Genomic DNA, 24,146 nt, shown 5'->3' on the forward strand with positions numbered 1-24,146 from the left:
TTTGACTCCGCCACAACTTTGGCCAGCGTTGCATAATTACAAATGATAGGCCCATTGCTTTTCTCTGCGCTTTCACCAGCATGCTAAAATTATTCTTCAATGGAGGATGCCAGAGGGCAGTATGCAGAAATCAAAGCTCAAATTGGTCCAAAAAGAGAAAGTTTATCGCCTACGACCATACCACGTAGAATGTGCCGGTTCTCGTCTGATCACCGAAGCCAAGCTACGTCGGGCGTGGTTAGTACTTGGATGGGTGACCGCCTGGGAATACCACGTGTTGTAGGCTTGCTCCTTTTTATTTTTTTGCTACCCAATATTAGTTTTAAAGTTGCCGTGTTTGTTGTGACAAAACTATTTTATTTTGACTCCGCCACAACTTTGGCCAGCGTTGCATAATTACAAATGATAGGCCCATTGCTTTTCTCTGCGCTTTCACCAGCATGCTAAAATTATTCTTCAATGGAGGATGCTAGAGGGCAGTATGCAGAAATCAAAGCTCAAATTGGTCCAAAAAGAGAAAGTTTATCGCCTACGACCATACCACGTAGAATGTGCCGGTTCTCGTCTGATCACCGAAGCCAAGCTACGTCGGGCGTGGTTAGTACTTGGATGGGTGACCGCCTGGGAATACCACGTGTTGTAGGCTTGCTCCTTTTTATTTTTTTGCTACCCAATATTAGTTTTAAAGTTGCCGTGTTTGTTGTGACAAAACTATTTTATTTTGACTTCCGCCACAACTTTGGCCAGCGTTGCATAATTACAAATGATAGGCCCATTGCTTTTCTCTGCGCTTTCACCAGCATGCTAAAATTATTCTTCAATGGAGGATGCCAGAGGGCAGTATGCAGAAATCAAAGCTCAAATTGGTCCAAAAAGAGAAAGTTTATCGCCTACGACCATACCACGTAGAATGTGCCGGTTCTCGTCTGATCACCGAAGCCAAGCTACGTCGGGCGTGGTTAGTACTTGGATGGGTGACCGCCTGGGAATACCACGTGTTGTAGGCTTGCTCCTTTTTATTTTTTTGCTACCCAATATTAGTTTTAAAGTTGCCGTGTTTGTTGTGACAAAACTATTTTATTTTGACTCCGCCACAACTTTGGCCAGCGTTGCATAATTACAAATGATAGGCCCATTGCTTTTCTCTGCGCTTTCACCAGCATGCTAAAATTATTCTTCAATGGAGGATGCCAGAGGGCAGTATGCAGAAATCAAAGCTCAAATTGGTCCAAAAGAGAAAGTTTATCGCCTACGACCATACCACGTAGAATGTGCCGGTTCTCGTCTGATCACCGAAGCCAAGCTACGTCGGGCGTGGTTAGTACTTGGATGGGTGACCGCCTGGGAATACCACGTGTTGTAGGCTTGCTCCTTTTATTTTTTTGCTACCCAATATTAGTTTTAAAGTTGCCGTGTTTGTTGTGACAAAACTATTTTATTTTGACTCCGCCACAACTTTGGCCAGCGTTGCATAATTACAAATGATAGGCCCATTGCTTTTCTCTGCGCTTTCACCAGCATGCTAAAATTATTCTTCAATGGAGGATGCCAGAGGGCAGTATGCAGAAATCAAAGCTCAAATTGGTCCAAAAAGAGAAAGTTTATCGCCTACGACCATACCACGTAGAATGTGCCGGTTCTCGTCTGATCACCGAAGCCAAGCTACGTCGGGCGTGGTTAGTACTTGGATGGGTGACCGCCTGGGAATACCACGTGTTGTAGGCTTGCTCCTTTTTATTTTTTTGCTACCCAATATTAGTTTTAAAGTTGCCGTGTTTGTTGTGACAAAACTATTTTATTTTGACTCCGCCACAACTTTGGCCAGCGTTGCATAATTACAAATGATAGGCCCATTGCTTTTCTCTGCGCTTTCACCAGCATGCTAAAATTATTCTTCAATGGAGGATGCCAGAGGGCAGTATGCAGAAATCAAAGCTCAAATTGGTCCAAAAAGAGAAAGTTTATCGCCTACGACCATACCACGTAGAATGTGCCGGTTCTCGTCTGATCACCGAAGCCAAGCTACGTCGGGCGTGGTTAGTACTTGGATGGGTGACCGCCTGGGAATACCACGTGTTGTAGGCTTGCTCCTTTTTATTTTTTTGCTACCCAATATTAGTTTTAAAGTTGCCGTGTTTGTTGTGACAAAACTATTTTATTTGACTCCGCCACAACTTTGGCCAGCGTTGCATAATTACAAATGATAGGCCCATTGCTTTTCTCTGCGCTTTCACCAGCATGCTAAAATTATTCTTCAATGGAGGATGCCAGAGGGCAGTATGCAGAATCAAAGCTCAAATTGGTCCAAAAAGAGAAAGTTTATCGCCTACGACCATACCACGTAGAATGTGCCGGTTCTCGTCTGATCACCGAAGCCAAGCTACGTCGGGCGTGGTTAGTACTTGGATGGGTGACCGCCTGGGAATACCACGTGTTGTAGGCTTGCTCCTTTTTATTTTTTTGCTACCCAATATAGTTTTAAAGTTGCCGTGTTTGTTGTGACAAAATATTTTATTTTGACTCCGCCACAACTTTGGCCAGCGTTGCATAATTACAAATGATAGGCCCATTGCTTTTCTCTGCGCTTTCACCAGCATGCTAAAATTATTCTTCAATGGAGGATGCCAGAGGGCAGTATGCAGAAATCAAAGCTCAAATTGGTCCAAAAAGAGAAAGTTTATCGCCTACGACCATACCACGTAGAATGTGCCGGTTCTCGTCTGATCACCGAAGCCAAGCTACGTCGGGCGTGGTTAGTACTTGGATGGGTGACCGCCTGGGAATACCACGTGTTGTAGGCTTGCTCCTTTTTATTTTTTTGCTACCCAATATTAGTTTTAAAGTTGCCTGTTTGTTGTGACAAAACTATTTTATTTTGACTCCGCCACAACTTTGGCCAGCGTTGCATAATTACAAATGATAGGCCCATTGCTTTTCTCTGCGCTTTCACCAGCATGCTAAAATTATTCTTCAATGGAGGATGCTAGAGGGCAGTATGCAGAAATCAAAGCTCAAATTGGTCCAAAAAGAGAAAGTTTATCGCCTACGACCATACCACGTAGAATGTGCCGGTTCTCGTCTGATCACCGAAGCCAAGCTACGTCGGGCGTGGTTAGTACTTGGATGGGTGACCGCCTGGGAATACCACGTGTTGTAGGCTTGCTCCTTTTTATTTTTTTGCTACCCAATATTAGTTTTAAAGTTGCCGTGTTTGTTGTGACAAAATATTTTATTTTGACTCCGCCACAACTTTGGCCAGCGTTGCATAATTACAAATGATAGGCCCATTGCTTTTCTCTGCGCTTTCACCAGCATGCTAAAATTATTCTTCAATGGAGGATGCTAGAGGGCAGTATGCAGAAATCAAAGCTCAAATTGGTCCAAAAAGAGAAAGTTTATCGCCTACGACCATACCACGTAGAATGTGCCGGTTCTCGTCTGATCACCGAAGCCAAGCTACGTCGGGCGTGGTTAGTACTTGGATGGGTGACCGCCTGGGAATACCACGTGTTGTAGGCTTGCTCCTTTTTATTTTTTTGCTACCCAATATTAGTTTTAAAGTTGCCGTGTTTGTTGTGACAAAATATTTTATTTTGACTCCGCCACAACTTTGGCCAGCGTTGCATAATTACAAATGATAGGCCCATTGCTTTTCTCTGCGCTTTCACCAGCATGCTAAAATTATTCTTCAATGGAGGATGCCAGAGGGCAGTATGCAGAAATCAAAGCTCAAATTGGTCCAAAAAGAGAAAGTTTATCGCCTACGACCATACCACGTAGAATGTGCGGTTCTCGTCTGATCACCGAAGCCAAGCTACGTCGGGCGTGGTTAGTACTTGGATGGGTGACCGCCTGGGAATACCACGTGTTGTAGGCTTGCTCCTTTTATTTTTTTGCTACCCAATATTAGTTTTAAAGTTGCCCTGTTTGTTGTGACAAAATATTTTATTTTGACTCCGCCACAACTTTGGCCAGCGTTGCATAATTACAAATGATAGGCCCATTGCTTTTCTCTGCGCTTTCACCAGCATGCTAAAATTATTCTTCAATGGAGGATGCAGAGGGCAGTATGCAGAAATCAAAGCTCAAATTGGTCCAAAAAGAGAAAGTTTATCGCCTACGACCATACCACGTAGAATGTGCCGGTTCTCGTCTGATCACCGAAGCCAAGCTACGTCGGGCGTGGTTAGTACTTGGATGGGTGACCGCCTGGGAATACCACGTGTTGTAGGCTTGCTCCTTTTTATTTTTTTGCTACCCAATATAGTTTTAAAGTTGCCGTGTTTGTTGTGACAAAACTATTTTATTTTGACTCCGCCACAACTTTGGCCAGCGTTGCATAATTACAAATGATAGGCCCATGCTTTTCTCTGCGCTTTCACCAGCATGCTAAAATTATTCTTCAATGGAGGATGCCAGAGGGCAGTATGCAGAAATCAAAGCTCAAATTGGTCCAAAAAGAGAAAGTTTATCGCCTACGACCATACCACGTAGAATGTGCCGGTTCTCGTCTGATCACCGAAGCCAAGCTACGTCGGGCGTGGTTAGTACTTGGATGGGTGACCGCCTGGGAATACCACGTGTTGTAGGCTTGCTCCTTTTTATTTTTTTGCTACCCAATATTAGTTTTAAAGTTGCCGTGTTTGTTGTGACAAAATATTTTATTTTGACTCCGCCACAACTTTGGCCAGCGTTGCATAATTACAAATGATAGGCCCATTGCTTTTCTCTGCGCTTTCACCAGCATGCTAAAATTATTCTTCAATGGAGGATGCTAGAGGGCAGTATGCAGAAATCAAAGCTCAAATTGGTCCAAAAAGAGAAAGTTTATCGCCTACGACCATACCACGTAGAATGTGCCGGTTCTCGTCTGATCACCGAAGCCAAGCTACGTCGGGCGTGGTTAGTACTTGGATGGGTGACCGCCTGGGAATACCACGTGTTGTAGGCTTGCTCCTTTTTATTTTTTTGCTACCCAATATTAGTTTTAAAGTTGCCGTGTTTGTTGTGACAAAACTATTTTATTTTGACTCCGCCACAACTTTGGCCAGCGTTTGCATAATTACAAATGATAGGCCCATTGCTTTTCTCTGCGCTTTCACCAGCATGCTAAAATTATTCTTCAATGGAGGATGCCAGAGGGCAGTATGCAGAAATCAAAGCTCAAATTGGTCCAAAAAGAGAAAGTTTATCGCCTACGACCATACCACGTAGAATGTGCCGGTTCTCGTCTGATCACCGAAGCCAAGCTACTCGGGCGTGGTTAGTACTTGGATGGGTGACCGCCTGGGAATACCACGTGTTGTAGGCTTGCTCCTTTTTATTTTTTGCTACCCAATATTAGTTTTAAAGTTGCCGTGTTTGTTGTGACAAAACTATTTTATTTTGACTCCGCCACAACTTTGGCCAGCGTTGCATAATTACAAATGATAGGCCCATTGCTTTCTCTGCGCTTTCACCAGCATGCTAAAATTATTCTTCAATGGAGGATGCCAGAGGGCAGTATGCAGAAATCAAAGCTCAAATTGGTCCAAAAAGAGAAAGTTTATCGCCTACGACCATACCACGTAGAATGTGCCGGTTCTCGTCTGATCACCGAAGCCAAGCTACGTCGGCGTGGTTAGTACTTGGATGGGTGACCGCCTGGGAATACCACGTGTTGTAGGCTTGCTCCTTTTTATTTTTTTGCTACCCAATATTAGTTTTAAAGTTGCCGTGTTTGTTGTGACAAAATATTTTATTTTGACTCCGCCACAACTTTGGCCAGCGTTGCATAATTACAAATGATAGGCCCATTGCTTTCTCTGCGCTTTCACCAGCATGCTAAATTATTCTTCAATGGAGGATGCTAGAGGGCAGTATGCAGAAATCAAAGCTCAAATTGGTCCAAAAAGAGAAAGTTTATCGCCTACGACCATACCACGTAGAATGTGCCGGTTCTCGTCTGATCACCGAAGCCAAGCTACGTCGGGCGTGGTTAGTACTTGGATGGGTGACCGCCTGGGAATACCACGTGTTGTAGGCTTGCTCCTTTTTATTTTTTTGCTACCCAATATTAGTTTAAAGTTGCCTGTTTGTTGTGACAAAATATTTTATTTTGACTCCGCCACAACTTTGGCCAGCGTTGCATAATTACAAATGATAGGCCCATTGCTTTTCTCTGCGCTTTCACCAGCATGCTAAAATTATTCTTCAATGGAGATGCCAGAGGGCAGTATGCAGAAATCAAAGCTCAATTGGTCCAAAAAGAGAAAGTTTATCGCCTACGACCATACCACGTAGAATGTGCCGGTTCTCGTCTGATCACCGAAGCCAAGCTACGTCGGGCGTGGTTAGTACTTGGATGGGTGACCGCCTGGGAATACCACGTGTTGTAGGCTTGCTCCTTTTTATTTTTTTGCTACCCAATATTAGTTTTAAAGTTGCCGTGTTTGTTGTGACAAAATATTTTATTTTGACTCCGCCACAACTTTGGCCAGCGTTGCATAATTACAAATGATAGGCCCATTGCTTTTCTCTGCGCTTTCACCAGCATGCTAAAATTATTCTTCAATGGAGGATGCCAGAGGGCAGTATGCAGAAATCAAAGCTCAAATTGGTCCAAAAAGAGAAAGTTTATCGCCTACGACCATACCACGTAGAATGTGCCGGTTCTCGTCTGATCACCGAAGCCAAGCTACGTCGGGCGTGGTTAGTACTTGGATGGTGACCGCCTGGGAATACCACGTGTTGTAGGCTTGCTCCTTTTATTTTTTTGCTACCCAATATTAGTTTTAAAGTTGCCGTGTTTGTTGTGACAAAATATTTATTTTGACTCCGCCACAACTTTGGCCAGCGTTGCATAATTACAAATGATAGGCCCATTGCTTTTCTCTGCGCTTTCACCAGCATGCTAAAATTATTCTTCAATGGAGGATGCCAGAGGGCAGTATGCAGAAATCAAAGCTCAAATTGGTCCAAAAGAGAAAGTTTATCGCCTACGACCATACCACGTAGAATGTGCCGGTTCTCGTCTGATCACCGAAGCCAAGCTACGTTGGGCGTGGTTAGTACTTGGATGGGTGACCGCCTGGGAATACCACGTGTTGTAGGCTTGCTCCTTTTTATTTTTTTGCTACCCAATATTAGTTTTAAAGTTGCCGTGTTTGTTGTGACAAAACTATTTTATTTTGACTCCGCCACAACTTTGGCCAGCGTTGCATAATTACAAATGATAGGCCCATTGCTTTTCTCTGCGCTTTCACCAGCATGCTAAAATTATTCTTCAATGGAGGATGCCAGAGGGCAGTATGCAGAAATCAAAGCTCAAATTGGTCCAAAAGAGAAAGTTTATCGCCTACGACCATACCACGTAGAATGTGCCGGTTCTCGTCTGATCACCGAAGCCAAGCTACGTCGGGCGTGGTTAGTACTTGGATGGGTGACCGCCTGGAAACCACGTGTTGTAGGCTTGCTCCTTTTTATTTTTTTGCTACCCAATATTAGTTTTAAAGTTGCCGTGTTTGTTGTGACAAAAATATTTTATTTTGACTCCGCCACAACTTTGGCCAGCGTTGCATAATTACAAATGATAGGCCCATTGCTTTTCTCTGCGCTTTCACCAGCATGCTAAAATTATTCTTCAATGGAGGATGCAGAGGGCAGTATGCAGAAATCAAAGCTCAAATTGGTCCAAAAAGAGAAAGTTTATCGCCTACGACCATACCACGTAGAATGTGCCGGTTCTCGTCTGATCACCGAAGCCAAGCTACGTCGGGCGTGGTTAGTACTTGGATGGGTGACCGCCTGGGAATACCACGTGTTGTAGGCTTGCTCCTTTTTATTTTTTTGCTACCCAATATTAGTTTAAAGTTGCCGTGTTTGTTGTGACAAAACTATTTTATTTTGACTCCGCCACAACTTTGGCCAGCGTTGCATAATTACAAATGATAGGCCCATTGCTTTCTCTGCGCTTTCACCAGCATGCTAAAATTATTCTTCAATGGAGGATGCCAGAGGGCAGTATGCAGAAATCAAAGCTCAAATTGGTCCAAAAGAGAAAGTTTATCGCCTACGACCATACCACGTAGAATGTGCCGGTTCTCGTCTGATCACCGAAGCCAAGCTACGTCGGGCGTGGTTAGTACTTGGATGGGTGACCGCCTGGGAATACCACGTGTTGTAGGCTTGCTCCTTTTTATTTTTTTGCTACCCAATATTAGTTTTAAAGTTGCCGTGTTTGTTGTGACAAAATATTTTATTTTGACTCCGCCACAACTTTGGCCAGCGTTGCATAATTACAAATGATAGGCCATTGCTTTTCTCTGCGCTTTCACCAGCATGCTAAAATTATTCTTCAATGGAGGATGCCAGAGGGCAGTATGCAGAAATCAAAGCTCAAATTGGTCCAAAAAGAGAAAGTTTATCGCCTACGACCATACCACGTAGAATGTGCCGGTTCTCGTCTGATCACCGAAGCCAAGCTACGTCGGGCGTGGTTAGTACTTGGATGGGTGACCGCCTGGGAATACCACGTGTTGTAGGCTTGCTCCTTTTTATTTTTTTGCTACCCAATATTAGTTTTAAAGTTGCCGTGTTTGTTGTGACAAAACTATTTTATTTTGACTCCGCCACAACTTTGGCCAGCGTTGCATAATTACAAATGATAGGCCATTGCTTTCTCTGCGCTTTCACCAGCATGCTAAAATATTCTTCAATGGAGGATGCCAGAGGGCAGTATGCAGAAATCAAAGCTCAAATTGGTCCAAAAAGAGAAAGTTTATCGCCTACGACCATACCACGTAGAATGTGCCGGTTCTCGTCTGATCACCGAAGCCAAGCTACGTCGGGCGTGGTTAGTACTTGGATGGGTGACCGCCTGGGAATACCACGTGTTGTAGGCTTGCTCCTTTTTATTTTTTGCTACCCAATATAGTTTTAAAGTTGCCGTGTTTGTTGTGACAAAACTATTTTATTTTGACTCCGCCACAACTTTGGCCAGCGTTGCATAATTACAAATGATAGGCCCATTGCTTTTCTCTGCGCTTTTCACCAGCATGCTAAAATTATTCTTCAATGGAGGATGCCAGAGGGCAGTATGCAGAAATCAAAGCTCAAATTGGTCCAAAAAGAGAAAGTTTATCGCCTACGACCATACCACGTAGAATGTGCGGTTCTCGTCTGATCACCGAAGCCAAGCTACGTCGGGCGTGGTTAGTACTTGGATGGGTGACCGCCTGGGAATACCACGTGTTGTAGGCTTGCTCCTTTTTATTTTTTGCTACCCAATATTAGTTTTAAAGTTGCCGTGTTTGTTGTGACAAAACTATTTTATTTTGACTCCGCCACAACTTTGGCCAGCGTTGCATAATTACAAATGATAGGCCCATTGCTTTTCTCTGCGCTTTCACCAGCATGCTAAAATTATTCTTCAATGGAGGATGCCAGAGGGCAGTATGCAGAAATCAAAGCTCAAATTGGTCCAAAAAGAGAAAGTTTATCGCCTACGACCATACCACGTAGAATGTGCCGGTTCTCGTCTGATCACCGAAGCCAAGCTACGTCGGGCGTGGTTAGTACTTGGATGGGGTGACCGCCTGGGAATACCACGTGTTGTAGGCTTGCTCCTTTTTATTTTTTGCTACCCAATATTAGTTTTAAAGTTGCCGTGTTTGTTGTGACAAAACTATTTTATTTTGACTCCGCCACAACTTTGGCCAGCGTTGCATAATTACAAATGATAGGCCCATTGCTTTTCTCTGCGCTTTCACCAGCATGCTAAAATTATTCTTCAATGGAGGATGCCAGAGGGCAGTATGCAGAAATCAAAGCTCAAATGGTCCAAAAAGAGAAAGTTTATCGCCTACGACCATACCACGTAGAATGTGCCGGTTCTCGTCTGATCACCGAAGCCAAGCTACGTCGGGCGTGGTTAGTACTTGGATGGGTGACCGCCTGGGAATACCACGTGTTGTAGGCTTGCTCCTTTTTATTTTTTGCTACCCAATATTAGTTTTAAAGTTGCCGTGTTTGTTGTGACAAAACTATTTTATTTTGACTCCGCCACAACTTTGGCCAGCGTTGCATAATTACAATGATAGGCCCATTGCTTTTCTCTGCGCTTTCACCAGCATGCTAAAATTATTCTTCAATGGAGGATGCTAGAGGGCAGTATGCAGAAATCAAAGCTCAAATTGGTCCAAAAAGAGAAAGTTTATCGCCTACGACCATACCACGTAGAATGTGCCGGTTCTCGTCTGATCACCGAAGCCAAGCTACGTCGGGCGTGGTTAGTACTTGGATGGGTGACCGCCTGGGAATACCACGTGTTGTAGGCTTGCTCCTTTTTATTTTTTTGCTACCCAATATAGTTTTAAGTTGCCGTGTTGTTGTGACAAAACTATTTTATTTTGACTCCGCCACAACTTTGGCCAGCGTTGCATAATTACAAATGATAGGCCCATTGCTTTTCTCTGCGCTTTCACCAGCATGCTAAAATTATTCTTCAATGGAGGATGCTAGAGGGCAGTATGCAGAAATCAAAGCTCAAATTGGTCCAAAAAGAGAAAGTTTATCGCCTACGACCATACCACGTAGAATGTGCCGGTTCTCGTCTGATCACCGAAGCCAAGCTACGTCGGGCGTGGTTAGTACTTGGATGGGTGACCGCCTGGAATACCACGTGTTGTAGGCTTGCTCCTTTTTATTTTTTTGCTACCCAATATAGTTTTAAAGTTGCCGTGTTTGTTGTGACAAAACTATTTTATTTTGACTCCGCCACAACTTTGGCCAGCGTTGCATAATTACAAATGATAGGCCCATTGCTTTTCTCTGCGCTTTCACCAGCATGCTAAAATTATTCTTCAATGGAGGATGCCAGAGGGCAGTATGCAGAAATCAAAGCTCAAATTGGTCCAAAAAGAGAAAGTTTATCGCCTACGACCATACCACGTAGAATGTGCCGGTTCTCGTCTGATCACCGAAGCCAAGCTACGTCGGGCGTGGTTAGTACTTGGATGGGTGACCGCCTGGGAATACCACGTGTTGTGGCTTGCTCCTTTTTATTTTTTTGCTACCCAATATTAGTTTTAAAGTTGCCGTGTTGTTGTGACAAAACTATTTTTTTTGACTCCGCCACAACTTTGGCCAGCGTTGCATAATTACAAATGATAGGCCCATTGCTTTTCTCTGCGCTTTCACCAGCATGCTAAAATTATTCTTCAATGGAGGATGCCAGAGGGCAGTATGCAGAAATCAAAGCTCAAATTGGTCCAAAAAGAGAAAGTTTATCGCCTACGACCATACCACGTAGAATGTGCCGGTTCTCGTCTGATCACCGAAGCCAAGCTACGTCGGGCGTGGTTAGTACTTGGATGGGTGACCGCCTGGGAATACCACGTGTTGTAGGCTTGCTCCTTTTTATTTTTTTGCTACCCAATATTAGTTTTAAAGTTGCCGTGTTTGTTGTGACGAAAATATTTTATTTTGACTCCGCCACAACTTTGGCCAGCGTTGCATAATTACAAATGATAGGCCCATTGCTTTTCTCTGCGCTTTCACCAGCATGCTAAATTATTCTTCAATGGAGGATGCAGAGGGCAGTATGCAGAAATCAAAGCTCAAATTGGTCCAAAAAGAGAAAGTTATCGCCTACGACCATCCACGTAGAATGTGCCGGTTCTCGTCTGATCACCGAAGCCAAGCTACGTCGGCGTGGTTAGTACTTGGATGGGTGACCGCCTGGGAATACCACGTGTTGTAGGCTTGCTCCTTTTTATTTTTTTGCTACCCAATATTAGTTTTAAAGTTGCCGTGTTTGTTGTGACAAAATATTTTATTTTGACTCCGCCACAACTTTGGCCAGCGTTGCATAATTACAAATGATAGGCCCATTGCTTTTCTCTGCGCTTTCACCAGCATGCTAAAATTATTCTTCAATGGAGGATGCCAGAGGGCAGTATGCAGAAATCAAGCTCAAATTGGTCCAAAAAGAGAAAGTTTATCGCCTACGACCATACCACGTAGAATGTGCCGGTTCTCGTCTGATCACCGAAGCCAAGCTACGTCGGGCGTGGTTAGTACTTGGATGGGTGACCGCCTGGGAATACCACGTGTTGTAGGCTTGCTCCTTTTTATTTTTTTGCTACCCAATATTAGTTTTAAAGTTGCCGTGTTTGTTGTGACAAAACTATTTTATTTTGACTCCGCCACAACTTTGGCCAGCGTTGCATAATTACAAATGATAGGCCCATTGCTTTTCTCTGCGCTTTCACCAGCATGTAAAATTATTCTTCAATGGAGGATGCCAGAGGGCAGTATGCAGAAATCAAAGCTCAAATTGGTCCAAAAAGAGAAAGTTTATCGCCTACGACCATACCACGTAGAATGTGCCGGTTCTCGTCTGATCACCGAAGCCAAGCTACGTCGGGCGTGGTTAGTACTTGGATGGGTGACCGCCTGGGAATACCACGTGTTGTAGGCTTGCTCCTTTTTATTTTTTTGCTACCCAATATTAGTTTTAAAGTTGCCGTGTTTGTTGTGACAAAACTATTTTATTTTGACTCCGCCACAACTTTGGCCAGCGTTGCATAATTACAAATGATAGGCCCATTGCTTTTCTCTGCGCTTTCACCAGCATGCTAAAATTATTCTTCAATGGAGGATGCTAGAGGGCAGTATGCAGAAATCAAAGCTCAAATTGGTCCAAAAAGAGAAAGTTTATCGCCTACGACCATACCACGTAGAATGTGCCGGTTCTCGTCTGATCACCGAAGCCAAGCTACGTCGGGCGTGGTTAGTACTTGGATGGTGACCGCCTGGGAATACCACGTGTTGTAGGCTTGCTCCTTTTTATTTTTTTGCTACCCAATATTAGTTTTAAAGTTGCCGTGTTTGTTGTGACAAAACTATTTTATTTTGACTCCGCCACAACTTTGGCCAGCGTTGCATAATTACAAATGATAGGCCCATTGCTTTTCTCTGCGCTTTCACCAGCATGCTAAAATTATTCTTCAATGGAGGATGCTAGAGGGCAGTATGCAGAAATCAAAGCTCAAATTGGTCCAAAAAGAGAAAGTTTATCGCCTACGACCATACCACGTAGAATGTGCCGGTTCTCGTCTGATCACCGAAGCCAAGCTACGTCGGGCGTGGTTAGTACTTGGATGGGTGACCGCCTGGGAATACCACGTGTTGTAGGCTTGCTCCTTTTTATTTTTTTGCTACCCAATATTAGTTTTAAAGTTGCCGTGTTTGTTGTGACAAAACTATTTTATTTTGACTCCGCCACAACTTTGGCCAGCGTTGCATAATTACAAATGATAGGCCCATTGCTTTTCTCTGCGCTTTCACCAGCATGCTAAAATTATTCTTCAATGGAGGATGCTAGAGGGCAGTATGCAGAAATCAAAGCTCAAATTGGTCCAAAAAGAGAAAGTTTATCGCCTACGACCATACCACGTAGAATGTGCCGGTTCTCGTCTGATCACCGAAGCCAAGCTACGTCGGGCGTGGTTAGTACTTGGATGGGTGACCGCCTGGGAATACCACGTGTTGTAGGCTTGCTCCTTTTTATTTTTTTGCTACCCAATATTAGTTTTAAAGTTGCCGTGTTTGTTGTGACAAAATATTTTATTTTGACTCCGCCACAACTTTGGCCAGCGTTGCATAATTACAAATGATAGGCCATTGCTTTTCTCTGCGCTTTCACCGCATGCTAAAATTATTCTTCAATGGAGGATGCTAGAGGGCAGTATGCAGAAATCAAAGCTCAAATTGGTCCAAAAAGAGAAAGTTTATCGCCTACGACCATACCACGTAGAATGTGCCGGTTCTCGTCTGATCACCGAAGCCAAGCTACGTCGGGCGTGGTTAGTACTTGGATGGGTGACCGCCTGGGAATACACGTGTTGTAGGCTTGTCCTTTTTATTTTTTTGCTACCCAATATTAGTTTTAAAGTTGCCGTGTTTGTTGTGACAAAACTATTTTATTTTGACTCCGCCACAACTTTGGCCAGCGTTGCATAATTACAAATGATAGGCCCATTGCTTTTCTCTGCGCTTTCACCAGCATGCTAAAATTATTCTTCAATGGAGGATGCTAGAGGGCAGTATGCAGAAATCAAAGCTCAAATTGGTCCAAAAAGAGAAAGTTTATCGCCTACGACCATACCACGTAGAATGTGCCGGTTCTCGTCTGATCACCGAAGCCAAGCTACGTCGGGCGTGGTTAGTACTTGGATGGGTGACCGCCTGGGAATACCACGTGTTGTAGGCTTGCTCCTTTTTATTTTTTTGCTACCCAATATTAGTTTTAAAGTTGCCGTGTTTGTTTGACAAAATATTTTATTTTGACTCCGCCACAACTTTGGCCAGCGTTGCATAATTACAAATGATAGGCCCATTGCTTTTCTCTGCGCTTTCACCAGCATGCTAAAATTATTCTTCAATGGAGGATGCCAGAGGGCAGTATGCAGAAATCAAAGCTCAAATTGGTCCAAAAAGAGAAAGTTTATCGCCTACGACCATACCACGTAGAATGTGCCGGTTCTCGTCTGATCACCGAAGCCAAGCTACGTCGGGCGTGGTTAGTACTTGGATGGGTGACCGCCTGGAATACCACGTGTTGTAGGCTTGCTCCTTTTTATTTTTTTGCTACCCAATATTAGTTTTAAAGTTGCCCTGTTTGTTGTGACAAAACTATTTTATTTTGACTCCGCCACAACTTTGGCCAGCGTTGCATAATTACAAATGATAGGCCCATTGCTTTTCTCTGCGCTTTCACCAGCATGCTAAAATTATTCTTCAATGGAGGATGCTAGAGGGCAGTATGCAGAAATCAAAGCTCAAATTGGTCCAAAAAGAGAAAGTTTATCGCCTACGACCATACCACGTAGAATGTGCCGGTTCTCGTCTGATCACCGAAGCCAAGCTACGTCGGGCGTGGTTAGTACTTGGATGGGTGACCGCCTGGGAATACCACGTGTTGTAGGCTTGCTCCTTTTTATTTTTTTGCTACCCAATATTAGTTTTAAAGTTGCCGTGTTTGTTGTGACAAAACTATTTTATTTTGACTCCGCCACAACTTTGGCCAGCGTTGCATAATTACAAATGATAGGCCCATTGCTTTTCTCTGCGCTTTCACCAGCATGCTAAAATTATTCTTCAATGGAGGATGCTAGAGGGCAGTATGCAGAAATCAAAGCTCAAATTGGTCCAAAAAGAGAAAGTTTATCGCCTACGACCATACCACGTAGAATGTGCCGGTTCTCGTCTGATCACCGAAGCCAAGCTACGTCGGGCGTGGTTAGTACTTGGATGGGTGACCGCCTGGGAATACCACGTGTTGTAGGCTTGCTCCTTTTATTTTTTTGCTACCCAATATTAGTTTTAAAGTTGCCGTGTTTGTTGTGACAAAACTATTTTATTTTGACTCCGCCACAACTTTGGCCAGCGTTGCATAATTACAAATGATAGGCCCATTGCTTTTCTCTGCGCTTTCACCAGCATGCTAAAATTATTCTTCAATGGAGGATGCTAGAGGGCAGTATGCAGAAATCAAAGCTCAAATTGGTCCAAAAAGAGAAAGTTTATCGCCTACGACCATACCACGTAGAATGTGCCGGTTCTCGTCTGATCACCGAAGCCAAGCTACGTCGGGCGTGGTTAGTACTTGGATGGGTGACCGCCTGGGAATACACGTGTTGTAGGCTTGCTCCTTTTTATTTTTTTGCTACCCAATATTAGTTTTAAAGTTGCCGTGTTTGTTGTGACAAAACTATTTTATTTTGACTCCGCCACAACTTTGGCCAGCGTTGCATAATTACAAATGATAGGCCCATTGCTTTTCTCTGCGCTTTCACCAGCATGCTAAAATTATTCTTCAATGGAGGATGCTAGAGGGCAGTATGCAGAAATCAAAGCTCAAATTGGTCCAAAAAGAGAAAGTTTATCGCCTACGACCATACCACGTAGAATGTGCCGGTTCTCGTCTGATCACCGAAGCCAAGCTACGTCGGGCGTGGTTAGTACTTGGATGGGTGACCGCCTGGGAATACCACGTGTTGTAGGCTTCATTCATTTTATTTTTTTTCCGACTTAAATAAGTCTCCAAATTGAGTTTGAGTCCGCGTGTCGCTCAAATATTGAAATTTTACTTGAGAAAATGTATTGCCAGAGTTGCACGACAAAATAGTCATATTTGGTCCATTTCTACGACCATACCAATTTTATTTTTTATACTTCCAACATGTATTCAATCCCATAATATCCATAGCGTTGGATTTATTATGTACAGGTAGGTGCCATATGAAGGTCCAACAAGAGTGTGGCAGAAATGAATGAAAACAATATGAAAACTCTATCACTCTTTCGTCAAGTCTGAGGGTCGAGTCGCTTCTTGACGCGGTGGTGGCTTCATTTCAGATGGGCTAAAATAACTTGTACGATCGCCTACGACCATACCACGTAGAACACACCGGTTCTCGTCCGATCACCGAAGCCAAGCTACGTTGGGCGTGGTTAGTACTTGGATGGGTGACCGCCTGGGAATACCACGTGTTGTAGGCTTCATTCATTTTATTTTTTTTCCGACTTAAATAAGTCTCCAAATTGAGTTTTGAGTCCGCGTGTGTCGCTCAAATATTGAAATTTTACTTGAGAAAATGTATTGCCAGAGTTGCACGACAAAATAGTCATATTTGGTCCATTTCTACGACCATACCAATTTTATTTTTTATACTTCCAACATGTATTCAATCCCATAATATCCAAAGCGTTGGATTTATTATGTACAGGTAGGTGCCATATGAAGGTCCAACAAGAGTGTGGCAGAAATGAATGAAAACAATATGAAAACTCTATCACTCTTTCGTCAAGTCTGAGGGCCGAGTCGCTTTTGACGCGGTGGTGGCTTCATTTCCGATGGGCTAAAATAACTTGTACGATCGCCTACGACCATACCACGTAGAACACACTAGACGTGTCTATGGTAGTCTCTGTTGAAATCCGCTGCAATCGGACAGTTCATTGTCCATCCCCACGTTATACTTACCTGGTTTGATACGCAGGTGTTTCTGCTATCGATATATTATCAGATTTGTGAGGTTTTTCTCCGATTTTTGGACTTCTTTTCGAATTTTCGTTTTCTTGCTAAGCCACCTGGCAGGGCTTTGCCAATATGGCTGCCCTGCCCGGATCATCTTCAACCGGTACCAGGCGACGTCCATTGTCTCGTCCGTCTTCAAGACATTCCGTTAAAGGAAATACAATTTGTGTTACCGACGAAGAATACTCGCCAGTCCACCTTATCCGTGCAGTAAAAGAGTGTTTAGGTGATGACAGCGTTTATGCTTGCGTCAAAATAAACGGCGTATGGCAGATAACTGTTGCCACGGAGGAAGATGCGGACAGTCTTCTCACAAATGGTTTTGCTATCGATGGCAGTCCTGTTGACGTGCAAGGGTTAGTCAGAAACCTTTTGACTGTCTCCTTTATTGGTGTACCTGCTTACACTTCAGATGCTGAAATTACTGCCAAACTGGAAGGGTATGGCTGTGTTCTTCGTGGACCGATAGTCCACAAATATTTTGAAGAAGAGCCAGATGTGGAAACTGGTACTCGATTTGTACGGGTGGAATTGCCTGCGGCGGTAAAATCTCTGCCCTACGCTGTGAAATTTGAGGCGAACGGTCCTTTTGTGCGATTAATCCACACCAATCAGCACAAGGTTTGTAATCATTGCTTAGATTCGTCACACCTGATATATAACTGTCCAAACTATCAATGTAAACGTTGTGGCGAAATGGGTCACTTGGAAAGATCGTGTGCGAATTTTACTTGTTATCGGTGCCATGGCCGTGGACATAAAGCCAGCGAATGTACTGCATCTGTCTATGGGGATGCTGAAGTTGAGGAAATTGTCGACACTTTTGTGCAAGAGGAAATAACAGAAACAGAACAAAATGACATTGTTCAGTCGGATAATGATGGTAACTCATCGGTAGTGGATGTTGTCGAGGTTGAACAGTCGGATCAAAATGAGGAAATATCAGAACAACAAACGCTTGTAGCGGTTGAACAGTCGAACTTGGGCGAGTCAAAGGATCAAGCTGAGGATCAAAGCCAGCAAAATTGTGACATGGTTATTGATGAAACTGCGATCGCAAATTGTCCGATTAAACGTCGGCAATCAGTTGAAATCGACTCCACAGACGTAGGTCGACCTGGACAAAAAGATAAAAGGAAAAAACGTTTCACTCCTAATTTAGTGGGGCGCCCGAAACATAAAAAGACTGAGAAGGATAAGACAAAATCCGCTAGTAAGTAATGATGGGTTTTACCTTTAATGTCCACCCTCTCCTTCTTGTGGTCACCATGGTTCTTTTAAGTTCAGTCAACGTCAATGGTCTCTCTGATTTACACACTTTTGACCTTGTTCTCCAGTTCTGCAAAAATAACCATCATGACATTATTTGTCTTCAAGAGACCTTTTGGGATGACCACATTTCTAATATAATTCATAACAAAATTGCTCCGGATTTTCATTTCTTTTATAATAATTGTACTGATCCTGCAAGAAGGAGAGGGGTAGCAATACTTGTGAGAAAACGGTCAGAGGTTAAAGTTCTAGGTCATCAGTGCGACTCTGCTGGAAGAATTATTTCCATTCAAATTCAGGTTTTACACCATAATATCAATATCATCAATATTTACTCACCTACACAGCCGTATCTCCGTACACAATTTTGGAAAGATCTTTCCCGTTTTTTCCTTGATGAGTACTTGCATGTTGTTATCGGTGACTTTAATACTAAAATTAATCCCCGTCTTGATCAGTCCACTACTGTTACTAACCAGTTTGACCCTTCCCGTAAACACTTGTTAGATCTCATGACTCATTTTTCATTGGTCGATATCTGGCGTAAACAGCATCCGCATGCCAGACAGAGCACCTGGCGACGTCACTCACATGGTATTCTCCAGCAGAGTCGCATTGATCTTGCTCTCATTCATGAAGGCCTTGTCCACCTGTGTCAGCGTTCACATATTGTTCATTTTCCTCATAGTGATCACGACCTCATTCAGTTCAATTTCAACTTCAAAAATTCTCTTCGTGGTCCGGGAGTTTGGGCTTTTAATAAGCATCTCCTGAAAGATGAAGTTTTTACCAATAATATTTCGGAGATCATTATTAATTCTAAATTAGATCCCAATTACATCAACAATAAAATTCAGTGGTGGGAGTCTTTGAAACACCAAATTCGTAAGTACTCACAAATTTATGCAAAACAGCAAGCAAAACTGAGGCGTCACTTGAGAAAATCCTTAGAGAAAAAATTAAAATGGGAACTTACGAAAGCAAATCGTTTCGTCGATTATGACTTAACAAATGCTAAAATTATTCAGGACGAGCTTGACAAAATTATTTCGTTGGAAACCCAGGGGGCCTTAATCCGTTCTAAAATCCAGTGGTATGAGGAGGGAGAGAAATCGACCCGCTTTTTCTTTAATCTGGAAAAGTCAAAGCAAGAAAAGAAATGCATCAAGTCCTTAATTAATGACAACAATGAAACTCTCACGGAAATGAAAGATATAATTACAGAAGCTCATACATTTTATACTAACCTTTATAATAATGAGCCTTGTGATCTTGCACTTCAAAATACTTTCCTTGGTTACATTACAAATAATGTTTCTGATGAGGACAGCGCCGCCGCTGATTCAGAGTTCACGATAGAAGAGGTGACCTTTGCCCTCTCTAAATGTATGCGTAATAAGAGTCCAGGCGCAGATGGCTTGCCATACGAATTTTATTTACACTTTTGGGAAGACATTAAAAACGACTTGCTTGATATTTTCACTTGTATCTTTGCTAATAACATTCTGCCTGATTCATGGAAAACAGGTCTCATTACCTTAGTTCCCAAAGCTGACAGTGATCTCCGTTATATTAAAAATTGGCGTCCTATTACCCTCCTCAACTGCGATTACAAAATTCTGGCTAAAACACTTGCCATTCGTCTCAATAAAATTATGCCCACAATTGTTAGTCCCGATCAAACTTGCTGTGTACCTGGTCGTGACATTGTGGACAATATTTTCTGTTTGAGGGATCTTATTCATCACGCTGATTCCACTAAGTGTTCTGGTGCCATTCTGAAATTCGATCAAATGAAAGCCTTTGACCGTGTTGATCACAAGTATTTGCTCAACACACTAAGGGCGTTCGGGTTCGGTGACAATTTTGTCAAATGGATTTTCATACTGTATAACCAGGTTCAAAGCAATATCAAAATTAACGGGTTTCTGTCTGACTCTGTGTTGATTAAGCGTAGTGTCAGGCAAGGGTGCCCGCTATCAGCAATGCTGTACGTGTTGTCAGCGGAGCCGCTGAATGCTGCCATTAAGCACAGGCGTGTTGTTTTCTGGGTAGTTTCTATAAGTGTAGTTTATTCTACGTTTCGACGTTCTCTTCCGTAGCCTAATCACCAAGGTAAGAAACAGAATTGTCCGGCCTGCCAAGAAAACTGCCCGTTTTAGTCGAAAAATAAACACGAATCCTACAGTCAGTTACCTCGTTCGACGCGGAAGGCTCTCTACTGTCCAAAAAACACTCTCATGTCACGATAAAATGACAACTTTAGGAGAAATCTGCCGTGTTTTGACAAACTAGGCATTTCTGGCGTCCAACGTTGTAATAACGCAACTCATTATCATAATTGTACGCCGTCCGCATCGCTGATTGGTCCGTGAGCAACGCCATCAACGGCATCAGACTGAGATGCACCACTTTCTATGTGCAGACACCGTCCATTATGTTAATGGTTGCGTTATTACAACGGTGGCCATCAGAAACGCCAATGTTGTCATAACGCGGCAGATTTCTTCGAAAGTTTTCATTTTATCGTGACATGAGTGTGTTTTTTGGACAGCCGAGATCCTTCCGCATCTAACTAGGTAACTCAATGAAGGATTTGTGTTTATTTTTCGACAAGAACGTGCAGTTTTCTTGGCAGGCCGGATAATTCTGTTTCTTACCTTGGTGATAAGGCTACGGAAGAGAACGTCGAAACGTAGAACTACACTTATAGAAACTACCCAGAAAACATCACGCCTGTGCGCTGAATGCTGCCATTAAGCACAATCAAAATATCTGTGGGATTCAAATTCCTGGTAGTACCTTGTCTTCCTTAATTTATCAACATGCTGACGATACCACACTTACTGTTAGTAATGATCATTCCATCCGTGAAGCTTATCAGGTGTTCTGTGATTATGGCAAAGCTTCTGGGTCAAAGGTGAACTTGAACAAAAGTGCTTTAATGTGGATTGGCAACAACAGAGGGCGCACCGACTGCCCCTTGCCTGTTCAGCTCCAGCCGGATGGGATGGTCATTCTTGGAGTCATGTTGAGTCATGACAACTCGGTCGCTGATGAGTTCAATTGGACTCAACGCATTCCAAAAATTTGTAACATTTTGAAATCTTGGTCACTCCGTAAACTGTCATACAAAGGGAAGGCTCTTATTATCAATTCGCTTATAACTTCTACACTGTGGTATCGAGCTTCGGTTGTGTCTCTGCCTTCGCAGCACATAAAAGTCCTTAACGAGCACATTTGTAATTTCTTCTGGAGTAATGGCCATCATCACGTTAAATTTGATGTTATCACTTCTGAAATTAAACAGGGTGGCCTTAAAGTCACCAATATTCAAGACAAGGTTCATGCACTTCGCCTTAAGTGGGTGTGTAAATTGTTTGATGAAAATTATGATCATAAGTTTAAACTGTTTTTCATTCACAATTTAAATAATTATCTTAATCTCAACTGTGGTGTTGACACTTTCAAAATGTTATTTCATTCTGTCAACTTGCGTCAGTGTCCTACTTTCTACAGAGAACTTTTTCAGTCCTGGTCACAGCTTTTCATGTGTACACGTGCAAAGCCAATGTCATATGATGAAATCATCAACGAGCCCATCTTTCAAAATCCCTACGTTACCAGTGTTGAAGGGCGCCCTCTGCCAATCTTAAATCTTTTCAGTTCAGCTGGCATTGTGAAAATCAGGGACCTGTTGTATGAAGTTATTCCAGGGTTCTTACCTTCTGATGCAATCGTTGACATGGTTATCATGGCCCATCCACATGCCTCAATAAGCCAGACTGTTGAAAAGCAGTATTACGCTATCCTAAACTCAATTCCAGAAAATTGGCATGGTATTCTGCAAAATAACTACAAAGAGTATAATGAACTGGATAAAAACCCATCTCTTTTTATTACTGATGATAATGATCAACGTGTTCCTTTTAACACTCTTAATGTTAGACACATTACTACAATTGCTCGTAATGTAAGAAAAACAGTGCCAACAGGTGTTAAGTTTTGGCTGACGCATCTTCCCAATTTTGATTTCAGTCTTGTTTGGCCACTCATTTACACAAACATGAAGGAAAATTACCTGGGTGATTTGGATTACTTAATTAGTCACAATGCTGTTTTTACTAACCTTCGTCTTTACAAAGCTGGTAAAATTGTTAGTCCTACTTGCGACTTCTGCACTTTTTTTCCTGAAGATGTGTATCATCTGTTTGTATGTTGCCAGTCAATTCAATCTTTGTGGCAACTTGTTTTTGAGATTATCTACAGTGCTTGTAATGTCAACAAGTTTACCACAAAAGACAGCATTTTAATGATGTTATTTGGGTATCCTGTCAAGAGGGACAAATATGAGTATACTCTCATTAATATTTTATTGTCACTTTCTCGCTATACAATTCACAGCAGAAGATTAGCATATAAGCGTTGTACTCGTAAAATTGATTTGGTTACATACTTTAAGTACAAGTTAAAACAGAAAATCACATTTGAATATCACAGGTACAAAGCAACTGACGATGCTGCTCTTTTTGAGAGCATCTTTGCACAAAATAATGTACTTGTTACTATGAAAGATTTTGACTTTACCTTTAATTTGTAAACAATCTTATCGTCCAGTTTTTTTTGTAGTCACTTTGTACTTGAACCTGTAATAACAAGTTTCTTGTAATGTGCATTTTTTTTTTAATAGGGCAAGCCAGTGGGCCTGTCCTTTTTAATAAAAGATAGAAAAAAAAAAACGGTTCTCGTCCGATCACCGAAGTTAAGCTACGTTGGGCGTGGTTAGTACTTGGATGGGTGACCGCCTGGGAATACCACGTGTTGTAGGCTTCATTCATTTTATTTTTTCCTGACTTAAATAAGTCTCCAAATTGAGTTTTGAGTCCGCGTGTGTCGCTCAAATATTTAAATTTTACTTGAGAAAATGTATTGCCAGAGTTGCACGACAAAATAGTCATATTTGGTCCATTTCTACGACCATACCAATTATATTGTTTATACTTCCAATATGTATTCAATCCCATAATATCCAAAGCGTTGGATTTATTATGTACAGGTAGGTGCCATATGAAGGTCCAACAAGAGTGTGGCAGAAATGAATGTGAAAAATCTATCACTCTTTCGTCAAGTCCGAGGGCCGAGTCGCTTCTTGACGCGGTGGTGGCTTCATCTCAGATGGGCTAAAATAACTTGTACGATCGCCTACGACCATACCACGTAGAACACACCGGCCGAACTTGATATAGTAATGCGACAAAATTTTGGGGTGATATTTGAACCGGTGTCCCTTTTAGAAGGTGCTAATTCCTTTTGGCAGATTAGTTTTGCCTTTGCTTAGAACATATTTTGTCGAATTTACCCAATGATTATCCTTGTCAATGTGATCCATTGCCTTCTAATTGCGCTGTGCATAATCAAGTTATTGACCACTATCAATTAGAGACAAAGAAATTACTTCAAGACGTACATCGTGTTAAAAAGGAAATAGATGATGTAATGGGGATTTATGATTTAGAGGAGAAAGGGTTTAATGTCAGAAATAAGCGTTCACTTTTACCATTTATTGGAAAATTATCAAAGTCATTATTTGGTACTGCTACTACTAAGGATGTTAAATTACTGGCACAACATGTACAGTCGATTGAGTCCGTTGCCGCAAAAACTCAAAAGTTTATTTTAAACTTTGAAGGGGATTTTCGCTCCATTATGCACTTAACTAACCGACGATTTGACAACTTGTGGAAATCTGTTAATAATACTCATCTTAAAATTGCAGCTCTTCAGTTTGATT

General features: G+C 42.5%; 1 long non-coding RNA gene, 45 other non-coding genes and 1 pseudogene across 46 annotated transcripts; 46 read left to right on the forward strand and 1 right to left on the reverse strand.

The window, feature by feature from the left end:
• Nucleotides 1–167: 167 nt before the first annotated feature.
• LOC139146590 (5S ribosomal RNA) lies at nt 168–286 on the forward strand. Its single transcript, XR_011555335.1, has one exon. It is a non-coding gene; the product is annotated as a 5S ribosomal RNA (ribosomal RNA).
• A 241-nt stretch (nt 287–527) lies between these two features.
• Nucleotides 528–646, forward strand: LOC139146591 (5S ribosomal RNA). Its single transcript, XR_011555336.1, has one exon. It is a non-coding gene; the product is annotated as a 5S ribosomal RNA (ribosomal RNA).
• A 242-nt stretch (nt 647–888) lies between these two features.
• LOC139146592 (5S ribosomal RNA) lies at nt 889–1,007 on the forward strand. Its single transcript, XR_011555337.1, has one exon. It is a non-coding gene; the product is annotated as a 5S ribosomal RNA (ribosomal RNA).
• Nucleotides 1,008–1,247: 240 nt separating this feature from the next.
• Nucleotides 1,248–1,366, forward strand: LOC139146595 (5S ribosomal RNA). Its single transcript, XR_011555339.1, has one exon. It is a non-coding gene; the product is annotated as a 5S ribosomal RNA (ribosomal RNA).
• A 240-nt stretch (nt 1,367–1,606) lies between these two features.
• On the forward strand, nt 1,607–1,725 carry LOC139146596 (5S ribosomal RNA). Its single transcript, XR_011555340.1, has one exon. It is a non-coding gene; the product is annotated as a 5S ribosomal RNA (ribosomal RNA).
• Nucleotides 1,726–1,966: 241 nt separating this feature from the next.
• Nucleotides 1,967–2,085, forward strand: LOC139146597 (5S ribosomal RNA). Its single transcript, XR_011555341.1, has one exon. It is a non-coding gene; the product is annotated as a 5S ribosomal RNA (ribosomal RNA).
• Nucleotides 2,086–2,324: 239 nt separating this feature from the next.
• On the forward strand, nt 2,325–2,443 carry LOC139146598 (5S ribosomal RNA). Its single transcript, XR_011555342.1, has one exon. It is a non-coding gene; the product is annotated as a 5S ribosomal RNA (ribosomal RNA).
• A 239-nt stretch (nt 2,444–2,682) lies between these two features.
• Nucleotides 2,683–2,801, forward strand: LOC139146599 (5S ribosomal RNA). The gene has a single exon (XR_011555343.1). It is a non-coding gene; the product is annotated as a 5S ribosomal RNA (ribosomal RNA).
• A 240-nt stretch (nt 2,802–3,041) lies between these two features.
• Nucleotides 3,042–3,160, forward strand: LOC139146600 (5S ribosomal RNA). The gene has a single exon (XR_011555344.1). It is a non-coding gene; the product is annotated as a 5S ribosomal RNA (ribosomal RNA).
• Nucleotides 3,161–3,400: 240 nt separating this feature from the next.
• LOC139146601 (5S ribosomal RNA) lies at nt 3,401–3,519 on the forward strand. Its single transcript, XR_011555345.1, has one exon. It is a non-coding gene; the product is annotated as a 5S ribosomal RNA (ribosomal RNA).
• A 240-nt stretch (nt 3,520–3,759) lies between these two features.
• On the forward strand, nt 3,760–3,877 carry LOC139146830 (5S ribosomal RNA). The gene has a single exon (XR_011555557.1). It is a non-coding gene; the product is annotated as a 5S ribosomal RNA (ribosomal RNA).
• A 238-nt stretch (nt 3,878–4,115) lies between these two features.
• Nucleotides 4,116–4,234, forward strand: LOC139146602 (5S ribosomal RNA). The gene has a single exon (XR_011555346.1). It is a non-coding gene; the product is annotated as a 5S ribosomal RNA (ribosomal RNA).
• A 239-nt stretch (nt 4,235–4,473) lies between these two features.
• On the forward strand, nt 4,474–4,592 carry LOC139146603 (5S ribosomal RNA). Its single transcript, XR_011555347.1, has one exon. It is a non-coding gene; the product is annotated as a 5S ribosomal RNA (ribosomal RNA).
• A 240-nt stretch (nt 4,593–4,832) lies between these two features.
• On the forward strand, nt 4,833–4,951 carry LOC139146605 (5S ribosomal RNA). Its single transcript, XR_011555348.1, has one exon. It is a non-coding gene; the product is annotated as a 5S ribosomal RNA (ribosomal RNA).
• Nucleotides 4,952–5,193: 242 nt separating this feature from the next.
• Nucleotides 5,194–5,311, forward strand: LOC139146863 (5S ribosomal RNA). The gene has a single exon (XR_011555588.1). It is a non-coding gene; the product is annotated as a 5S ribosomal RNA (ribosomal RNA).
• A 239-nt stretch (nt 5,312–5,550) lies between these two features.
• Nucleotides 5,551–5,668, forward strand: LOC139146860 (5S ribosomal RNA). Its single transcript, XR_011555585.1, has one exon. It is a non-coding gene; the product is annotated as a 5S ribosomal RNA (ribosomal RNA).
• Nucleotides 5,669–5,906: 238 nt separating this feature from the next.
• On the forward strand, nt 5,907–6,025 carry LOC139146607 (5S ribosomal RNA). The gene has a single exon (XR_011555350.1). It is a non-coding gene; the product is annotated as a 5S ribosomal RNA (ribosomal RNA).
• A 236-nt stretch (nt 6,026–6,261) lies between these two features.
• LOC139146608 (5S ribosomal RNA) lies at nt 6,262–6,380 on the forward strand. Its single transcript, XR_011555351.1, has one exon. It is a non-coding gene; the product is annotated as a 5S ribosomal RNA (ribosomal RNA).
• A 240-nt stretch (nt 6,381–6,620) lies between these two features.
• LOC139146823 (5S ribosomal RNA) lies at nt 6,621–6,738 on the forward strand. The gene has a single exon (XR_011555550.1). It is a non-coding gene; the product is annotated as a 5S ribosomal RNA (ribosomal RNA).
• A 237-nt stretch (nt 6,739–6,975) lies between these two features.
• Nucleotides 6,976–7,094, forward strand: LOC139146463 (5S ribosomal RNA). The gene has a single exon (XR_011555211.1). It is a non-coding gene; the product is annotated as a 5S ribosomal RNA (ribosomal RNA).
• A 240-nt stretch (nt 7,095–7,334) lies between these two features.
• LOC139146856 (5S ribosomal RNA) lies at nt 7,335–7,451 on the forward strand. Its single transcript, XR_011555581.1, has one exon. It is a non-coding gene; the product is annotated as a 5S ribosomal RNA (ribosomal RNA).
• Nucleotides 7,452–7,691: 240 nt separating this feature from the next.
• LOC139146609 (5S ribosomal RNA) lies at nt 7,692–7,810 on the forward strand. The gene has a single exon (XR_011555352.1). It is a non-coding gene; the product is annotated as a 5S ribosomal RNA (ribosomal RNA).
• A 238-nt stretch (nt 7,811–8,048) lies between these two features.
• On the forward strand, nt 8,049–8,167 carry LOC139146610 (5S ribosomal RNA). Its single transcript, XR_011555353.1, has one exon. It is a non-coding gene; the product is annotated as a 5S ribosomal RNA (ribosomal RNA).
• A 239-nt stretch (nt 8,168–8,406) lies between these two features.
• LOC139146611 (5S ribosomal RNA) lies at nt 8,407–8,525 on the forward strand. The gene has a single exon (XR_011555354.1). It is a non-coding gene; the product is annotated as a 5S ribosomal RNA (ribosomal RNA).
• Nucleotides 8,526–8,763: 238 nt separating this feature from the next.
• Nucleotides 8,764–8,882, forward strand: LOC139146612 (5S ribosomal RNA). The gene has a single exon (XR_011555355.1). It is a non-coding gene; the product is annotated as a 5S ribosomal RNA (ribosomal RNA).
• A 240-nt stretch (nt 8,883–9,122) lies between these two features.
• LOC139146832 (5S ribosomal RNA) lies at nt 9,123–9,240 on the forward strand. Its single transcript, XR_011555558.1, has one exon. It is a non-coding gene; the product is annotated as a 5S ribosomal RNA (ribosomal RNA).
• A 240-nt stretch (nt 9,241–9,480) lies between these two features.
• LOC139146817 (5S ribosomal RNA) lies at nt 9,481–9,600 on the forward strand. The gene has a single exon (XR_011555545.1). It is a non-coding gene; the product is annotated as a 5S ribosomal RNA (ribosomal RNA).
• A 239-nt stretch (nt 9,601–9,839) lies between these two features.
• On the forward strand, nt 9,840–9,958 carry LOC139146613 (5S ribosomal RNA). Its single transcript, XR_011555356.1, has one exon. It is a non-coding gene; the product is annotated as a 5S ribosomal RNA (ribosomal RNA).
• Nucleotides 9,959–10,197: 239 nt separating this feature from the next.
• LOC139146614 (5S ribosomal RNA) lies at nt 10,198–10,316 on the forward strand. Its single transcript, XR_011555357.1, has one exon. It is a non-coding gene; the product is annotated as a 5S ribosomal RNA (ribosomal RNA).
• Nucleotides 10,317–10,554: 238 nt separating this feature from the next.
• Nucleotides 10,555–10,672, forward strand: LOC139146835 (5S ribosomal RNA). The gene has a single exon (XR_011555561.1). It is a non-coding gene; the product is annotated as a 5S ribosomal RNA (ribosomal RNA).
• Nucleotides 10,673–10,912: 240 nt separating this feature from the next.
• Nucleotides 10,913–11,031, forward strand: LOC139146855 (5S ribosomal RNA). The gene has a single exon (XR_011555580.1). It is a non-coding gene; the product is annotated as a 5S ribosomal RNA (ribosomal RNA).
• Nucleotides 11,032–11,269: 238 nt separating this feature from the next.
• Nucleotides 11,270–11,388, forward strand: LOC139146616 (5S ribosomal RNA). Its single transcript, XR_011555358.1, has one exon. It is a non-coding gene; the product is annotated as a 5S ribosomal RNA (ribosomal RNA).
• A 238-nt stretch (nt 11,389–11,626) lies between these two features.
• Nucleotides 11,627–11,743, forward strand: LOC139146887 (5S ribosomal RNA; annotated as a pseudogene).
• Nucleotides 11,744–11,982: 239 nt separating this feature from the next.
• Nucleotides 11,983–12,101, forward strand: LOC139146617 (5S ribosomal RNA). Its single transcript, XR_011555359.1, has one exon. It is a non-coding gene; the product is annotated as a 5S ribosomal RNA (ribosomal RNA).
• A 240-nt stretch (nt 12,102–12,341) lies between these two features.
• Nucleotides 12,342–12,460, forward strand: LOC139146619 (5S ribosomal RNA). The gene has a single exon (XR_011555361.1). It is a non-coding gene; the product is annotated as a 5S ribosomal RNA (ribosomal RNA).
• A 241-nt stretch (nt 12,461–12,701) lies between these two features.
• On the forward strand, nt 12,702–12,819 carry LOC139146824 (5S ribosomal RNA). The gene has a single exon (XR_011555551.1). It is a non-coding gene; the product is annotated as a 5S ribosomal RNA (ribosomal RNA).
• A 241-nt stretch (nt 12,820–13,060) lies between these two features.
• Nucleotides 13,061–13,179, forward strand: LOC139146620 (5S ribosomal RNA). The gene has a single exon (XR_011555362.1). It is a non-coding gene; the product is annotated as a 5S ribosomal RNA (ribosomal RNA).
• A 241-nt stretch (nt 13,180–13,420) lies between these two features.
• LOC139146621 (5S ribosomal RNA) lies at nt 13,421–13,539 on the forward strand. The gene has a single exon (XR_011555363.1). It is a non-coding gene; the product is annotated as a 5S ribosomal RNA (ribosomal RNA).
• Nucleotides 13,540–13,777: 238 nt separating this feature from the next.
• On the forward strand, nt 13,778–13,895 carry LOC139146797 (5S ribosomal RNA). The gene has a single exon (XR_011555525.1). It is a non-coding gene; the product is annotated as a 5S ribosomal RNA (ribosomal RNA).
• A 240-nt stretch (nt 13,896–14,135) lies between these two features.
• On the forward strand, nt 14,136–14,254 carry LOC139146622 (5S ribosomal RNA). The gene has a single exon (XR_011555364.1). It is a non-coding gene; the product is annotated as a 5S ribosomal RNA (ribosomal RNA).
• A 239-nt stretch (nt 14,255–14,493) lies between these two features.
• Nucleotides 14,494–14,611, forward strand: LOC139146836 (5S ribosomal RNA). Its single transcript, XR_011555562.1, has one exon. It is a non-coding gene; the product is annotated as a 5S ribosomal RNA (ribosomal RNA).
• Nucleotides 14,612–14,852: 241 nt separating this feature from the next.
• LOC139146623 (5S ribosomal RNA) lies at nt 14,853–14,971 on the forward strand. Its single transcript, XR_011555365.1, has one exon. It is a non-coding gene; the product is annotated as a 5S ribosomal RNA (ribosomal RNA).
• A 241-nt stretch (nt 14,972–15,212) lies between these two features.
• On the forward strand, nt 15,213–15,331 carry LOC139146624 (5S ribosomal RNA). The gene has a single exon (XR_011555366.1). It is a non-coding gene; the product is annotated as a 5S ribosomal RNA (ribosomal RNA).
• Nucleotides 15,332–15,571: 240 nt separating this feature from the next.
• On the forward strand, nt 15,572–15,689 carry LOC139146798 (5S ribosomal RNA). Its single transcript, XR_011555526.1, has one exon. It is a non-coding gene; the product is annotated as a 5S ribosomal RNA (ribosomal RNA).
• Nucleotides 15,690–15,930: 241 nt separating this feature from the next.
• On the forward strand, nt 15,931–16,049 carry LOC139146625 (5S ribosomal RNA). The gene has a single exon (XR_011555367.1). It is a non-coding gene; the product is annotated as a 5S ribosomal RNA (ribosomal RNA).
• Nucleotides 16,050–16,426: 377 nt separating this feature from the next.
• On the forward strand, nt 16,427–16,545 carry LOC139146453 (5S ribosomal RNA). The gene has a single exon (XR_011555202.1). It is a non-coding gene; the product is annotated as a 5S ribosomal RNA (ribosomal RNA).
• Nucleotides 16,546–16,734: 189 nt separating this feature from the next.
• On the reverse strand, nt 16,735–23,082 carry LOC139144751 (uncharacterized). Its single transcript, XR_011554850.1, has 6 exons — nt 22,485–23,082; nt 21,203–22,199; nt 19,332–19,488; nt 18,695–19,125; nt 18,318–18,422; nt 16,735–18,200 (listed from the first exon to the last, which is right to left on the reverse strand). It is a non-coding gene; the product is annotated as an uncharacterized lncRNA (long non-coding RNA).
• Between the last annotated feature and the right edge of the window lie 1,064 nt (nt 23,083–24,146).

This window comes from Ptychodera flava, chromosome 12 (assembly GCF_041260155.1).
Source record: "Ptychodera flava strain L36383 chromosome 12, AS_Pfla_20210202, whole genome shotgun sequence".
NCBI lineage: Eukaryota > Metazoa > Hemichordata > Enteropneusta > Ptychoderidae > Ptychodera > Ptychodera flava.